This window comes from Gavialis gangeticus, unplaced genomic scaffold, assembly GCF_001723915.1.
Source record: "Gavialis gangeticus isolate Ggan-Ray unplaced genomic scaffold, GavGan_comp1, whole genome shotgun sequence".
Taxonomy (NCBI): Eukaryota; Metazoa; Chordata; order Crocodylia; family Gavialidae; genus Gavialis; species Gavialis gangeticus.
Genome location: NW_017729017.1, coordinates 2,567,356 through 2,573,679, shown reverse-complemented (window position 1 = coordinate 2,573,679; position 6,324 = coordinate 2,567,356). Strand labels below are relative to the sequence as shown.

Genomic DNA, 6,324 nt, shown 5'->3' with positions numbered 1-6,324 from the left:
TCATCTCCCCCACGCCCCCACTGCCGAATCTGCCACCGGCTTCCTCGCGTCCAGGGGCAGGGCCCTGCACAGGCTGATTTGCCCTGGGCTCTGCACCCTCCTCAAGTCATCTCTGTCTGGGGTACATTGAATAGAGACTCTGCATTTTAGTAACATGGAACAATAATGGGAACTTTAATGCGGTTTCAAGAAAAATGACAAATTTGCTTCTGCTCACAAAACAACACTTTCACTTAAATGTCTCCTGTGTAGCAAAGGGGCCAATCATCTTTTTTGCCCCTTTGTGCTGTTCTCTGTATTCTGCTGATGTCCCCAACCCCACAAGACGATACATCAAAGCATTCCATTATGGTTCAGATTTTTTAAAACATCCTATCCAGTTATTAAAAGAACAAAAAAAACTTGTTTCCATCTGCTGTTGTCTGTCTACTCAGGAGAAGAATGTTATCTGCCTTTTGCATAGCCTCCTCTACAGAAATTCCTGCCTCACTTGTTCTTCTGTGATCAGCATCTGATGATTTTTTTCATGTTTCCTACCATGTGTGGCATGAAATTCCTTGCCACTCATTTTCTTCTTGGCTAGAGCAGTAAAAGTGTCCTGCATGGCATTTAAAAAGAATTAAGTGGAGTCCATATTTCATAGATTGCTGCAGTTAAAACCAAGGAAGTGCATAGGAAGGAGTTTATAATAGGCCACATGCTGGGGGTAATAAACAGGTGGCTGCAAAAATTAAATATGATAAAATGTAAGTGAAAACTTGAAAGCTTCAACTTTGTCACTGTTTACGCTTATAAGCATAATCAACTCCTGGAAGTCAGCAAGAGCCTAAAGTGTGGCTTACATGTTTTTAAACAGGTTAAACTTTGCTTAACCCCTGAAGTGTCAGATCAGAGCCAGTGTATAAATCATATACAAATGGTTCCTTTGCATGCAACACAGCTTCTCCCTGATCTAACAGCCAGCAGACTTTCAGCTCTTTCAAGGTTGATAGACTTCCACCCCCTGAAAAAAAAGTTCCTCTGAGCTAACACATCTTTTACCACAGCTCTCCCAGTTTCTCTACGGATGCCTTCCAGGAGAGACAGATTCCATCTGTATCTGAATATGCAAAATTCATCTGCTGCGTAAAAATAGTTCTCTTGGTGTGAAAATCTTAGCTAAGTGAGGCCAGTTTGCCAGGGAAAGGCTGCTGAGATGATGATGGCTATAAAATTCCATTCCCACTTGGATTCAATCAGCCTTTCTAATATCTAACATCAGCAAGGCTATTGACTGTTTCATGTCACTTGAAAAACACCTGATTAACAGTTGACGATGTGCTGCTGATAGAACATAAAGAAACCTGCAGTGGATTTTACTAAATCCTTCCTGTTTTTTTGATACTGGGAAGTGTGAGTAACAGGACAGCAGCACCTGAGGCGGGATGTTCCCGAGTGAGTGTGCTCCTGCCTGTAAAAAAGGGTCACATCCAGGTTCAGGTATGGTAACAAGTGCCTAACTGAGTGAAATAGAGCCTGATACCTCAACAGCTGAAACATGAAACTGTTCACTTTCTCCCTATGGCACGATTGTCCACTCTTATGCCTACAGCACCTGCAATTTTCATTGAATGCTGGAAGATGAAAGGATACAGTTTACATTTAATACTATAATACAAAGCTCTTCATAATCTATGGTTAAGTACTTGAGTATTCTCCTCCGCATCAGCATCCCTGCCTTGTAGTCAGCAATCAGAACCTGAGGGGCAGGGCTTGCTCTTATTTCCAAAGAGCCTAATCAAGATTAGGCTAGGATGAAATGGGTTTGCTGGCCTTGGTCTTGTTAGAGACACTGGGCACCTATACAAGTGCTCCGACACGTTCTGATTAGAATGTGTCAGAGCAGACTCAATTAATCAAGTCTGTTGGCACGTTCTAATCAGAACGCTCCAGCGTGCTGCAGTGTCTCATGTATGCAGCATCCTCACATTTCAAAATGGCAGCAGGGGTACTTTATCTAAGGTTCATCAAATGAGCTTTAGTTAAAACACCCCCCACCCACACCATTTTGAAACATGGGATGCTGAACAGGAGATGCTGTGGCCATTTTAATTAGAGCGGCTTCCAATACCCAGTCTAATTAAAATGCCCCAGCCCACCACCCCAGAGCACATGTATATGTGTCCATAGTTAGCTGTGTTAGTCTGAAGTTAAGTAAGAAACAGGGTAGATCTGTACAAACTTCCATGGGCTGAAGCTCAATGAAACCCCTTATGAAGTGAGCCCCAGCCAAGAAAAGCTTGTGCTAATAAATCTACTTTGGTTATTCTATAAGGTGCAAATCAATTCTGCCTTAGTTTGTGGTCATTGCCTGCATCATAGAAACTACCGACCTTGGCACTAATTGGGTGCATTTATATGAGATGCTTTACAGCATAACAGACTAATATAATGCATAGAAAAGTGTCACTATCTACAGGTGCACAGCAATTACTGTGCAGCACATTATTCTAATGAGCTGTTTTCTAGTACCTGTAGATACAGGTAATAGAAATTGGCACATTAAACTAAAGCACTGAAGCGCACATGTTGATGCTGGCCAGGAGCAAATTAGCAATTTGTTCCATGCAAATTGTTCCCAGTCAGTATAGGCAACGGGGGCCACAGGGAGAGTTGTCCTGGCTTGATGGGATGCTACCTGCCAGCCATTTGGAAATCAGGACCCGTCCTGATTAGACCTACATTTTGCTGTCCTGATCTCCATACAGCTGTCAGGCACCTTCCCAGGAGCTAGGACAGCTGTCTCCTGCCCCACAGAGACTTGGACCAGCCTCCTTACCCCCTGCCAGCCTAGGGCTGGCACCCAAGGGAGCCTGGAGCTCCCCCTGGATGCTGCAAGGGGGCAGACCAGGGAAGGAGCAGCCCTATACAGTAATGGCCTGCACTTGTAGAGATCAGATTAGAAAAGCCAAGGCAGCGACTGAACTAAAATTAACAACAGAATGAAGGAGAACAAGAAGTCCTTCTTTAGCTACGTAGGGAACAGGAGGAAAACAAATAGGAGTGTCGGGCCATTGCTCAACAACTCAGGGCAGCTGGTTACCAACACTCAGGAGAAAACTGATCTCCTGAATGACTACTTTGCTTCAGTATTTCACCGAGCCAAGGGAAAAATCATGCCAGATAGGGTACAGAATGAGCAGGGTAGAAATGACTACCTTCCTACTATTGCCATAGAACTGGTATGTGATCAATTAAAAAAATTAGGCATATTTAAGTCAGCAGGACCAGATTAACTTCATCCAAGAGTGCTGAAGGAGCTGGCAAAAGTCATTGTGAAACCCCTGGCAAAACTCTTTCAAAAACTCATGGCACTCTGGAGAGGTCCCTGAGGACTGGAAGAAGGCCAATGTTGTGCCCATCTTTAAGAATGGGACAAGGGAGGACCCAGGTAACTATAGGCCAATTAGCCTAACTTCTATCCCAGGGAAAATGCTGGAAAAATTAATTAAGGAGTCTATGTGTGATAGGCTTGCAGAAGGTAGGATTCTGAATAACAGCCAGCTTGGCTTCATCACAGGCAGGTTTTGTCTTACCAATCTCATCTCCTTTTATGATCAGGTAACTCACCACCTGGATAAGAGAGAGGAGGTTGACATTGTATACCTTGACTTCCAAAAAGCTTTTGATCATGTTCTCATGAAAAACATTGGAGGACTATGGGCTTAACTGTGAGACAGTCAGGTGGGTAGGAAGCTGGCTATGGGATAGGACCCAGTGAGTTCTAATAAATGGATCTATGTCATTTTGGCAAGAAGTGGCCAATGGTGTCCTGCAGGGGTCAGTGCTTGGTCCAGTCCTATTCAACATCTTCATCAATGATTTGGAGGTGGGGGTGAAGAGATCACTGGCCAAGTTCATGGATGACACCAAGTTATGCGAAAGCATGATCATGCTTGAAGATAGGCTGCAGATACAGGTGGACCTAGACAGGCTGGCAAGTTGGGCAGATTGGAACCAGATGAAGTTCAGCATCAAGAAATGTAAAGTGCTTCACGTGGGGATGACCAATCCCCTCTACACCTACAGGCTTGGCAACGCCAATCTGACCAGCACTACAAATGAAAGGGACCTGGGGATAATAACAGATCACAGTATGGACATTAACCGGCAGTGCAAAGCCATAGCCAGCACAGCTAATAATACCCTGGCATGCATCAATCAATGCATCTCCATCAAAACCAAGGAAGTGATTCTTCCACTCTACTCAGCACTGTTGAGACTGCAGCTGGAGTACTGCATCCAATTCTGTGCGCCACACTTTAATGAGGATGTGGTAAACCTTGAGAGAGTCCAGAGAAGGGCCACCTGTATGGTCAGAGACTTGCACTGCAAGCCATACGAGGAAAAGCTGAGGGACCTGTGACTCTTCAGCCTGGAAAAGAGAAGGATGAGAGGGGACTTGGTAGTAGCTTACTGCTACATCGGGGTGTATATCAAGGGCTTGGTGAACAACTGTTCACAAGGGCACCCTTGGGGAAAACCAGGAGTAATGGTCACAAACTCCTTGAAGACCATTTCAGGCTCAACATTAGGAAAAACATATTCACAGCTAGGGTGTCTAGACTATGGAATATGCTCCCTCCAGAGGTGGTGCAATCACCTACCCTGGAAATCTTCAAGAGGAAACTGGATAGTCACCTTGCTGGGGTTACCTGACCCCAGTTGCCTTTCCTGCTTGGTGCAGGGGGCTGGACGCGATGATCTTCCAAGGTCTACAATCTATGAATCTATGCATCTAGATGGAACTGCTCTCAATGGGAGTAAATTTGCTCCCAACAGGTGCACATTCAGATGCATGTAAGGGCACAGTTTAATGCACCTGAATTTTCTGAGCAGAAAATTCAGGCGCATTAAACTGTGCCCTCACATGCATGTGTAGATGTGCCCACTGTAATTTAAACAGTATAACTTTCATTTGGTGTGCCCTCTAGGGCTGTACGAAGCTTCAGTCACAGATTTGATTGGGCAGAGATTCTGCCTGATTTTGTGGCTGAATCCCCAACTCTCCAAATCAAAACCCTTTAATCCCTCCAAATCAAATCGGAACCCTCTGAATTGATTTGGAAAGATTCGGCAATTCGGACATAGACACAGCTTTAAATGTTTTTTTTACATAGCTCGAGGTACTAGGCAGCTCATGAATGCTGTGATGCTGGGGTGGATGGAGCATCCCATAAGAGTGCGGGGGGAGGGGGGGCAGTCCCCAGAGTGCTCAGCAGCAGACCCAGAAGTGGACCAGAAGCACTCAGCATTGAATCTTCATATTCGGATTCAGCTGAATGAAATTGGGGACAGTGATATGAATCAGTGAATTGAATCACTGTCCCTGATTTGGGACCAATCTGATTTGAATAGGGCCCATTTCGAACACCCCTAGTGTCCTCCAAGCACAGAAGATACCTAGGCTCTTAAACTACCAGGATTATTGATTTAATGGAAGTTGGTACTGCTTCCATACTATGCAACTCTGACCTTAACTTGCAGGCAAAGACAAAGGTTGATGCAAAGGAGAGGTCTGTTCTAAAACTAAGGAAAGGGGTGATTCAAGAATATCTCCTAGGTAGCACAAGCAAAATTGTGCTATCACCAATGATAAAACAAAGAGAGAAAACAAAAGGAGACATAATAACTATGATCAAGCTTTCAAAAATCATAGGAGGCCAAATGCAAACACATAACAAGTACTCTTGTTCATGTAATCAAGCTGGGGTATATAATGGGCAAGTTTATGCAGGTAATTGATTAAATACCTAGCCAGCCACATGCCATCCTATTTACCCGGAGCCATGGTATATGCCAGCATAAATGTGTTAATATGCATATTATCAGGATAGAGAAACATGCCTTAACCTTTCAGCAGTTTGGCTCTAAATGTTCCTTGCTGTGGAGCTGAAAGCCCTCTAGGATGTAATATGTTGAGAAAGGGAATACACTAACAGGTCTAAATCTTCCCTGTATACAAAACTCGACACAAGCAAACCCATTTCTAAAATTAACTTTGTTGTACTTCTACAGCTCTATTCACAAAAGTGTTTCAAACCATGTCGAACATAAATGAAAGTGGCACAGCACCGTATAGATAGGTAAGTGTTACCCATAGATGGGGAAGCGGAGGCAAGCACTGAATCCAATAGGTTCCAAAAGTGACCTGCTAAAACACAAGAATCTTGTCCCCCAGTCTCTTGATCAGACAGCTGGACTACCGTCTTCTTGGAAGCTCCTCAGCCCTTCCACTACTAAGGAAGCTGACAGACACTGGGGGGGGGGGGGGGAGTTATCTAA

General features: G+C 44.3%; 1 protein-coding gene across 1 annotated transcript in view; it reads right to left on the bottom strand.

Moving 5' to 3' along the window:
* PTPRT (protein tyrosine phosphatase, receptor type T) overlaps positions 1 to 6,324 on the bottom strand; it is a 1,137,038-nt gene that overhangs the window by 664,624 nt on the left and 466,090 nt on the right. The window lies entirely within an intron of this gene.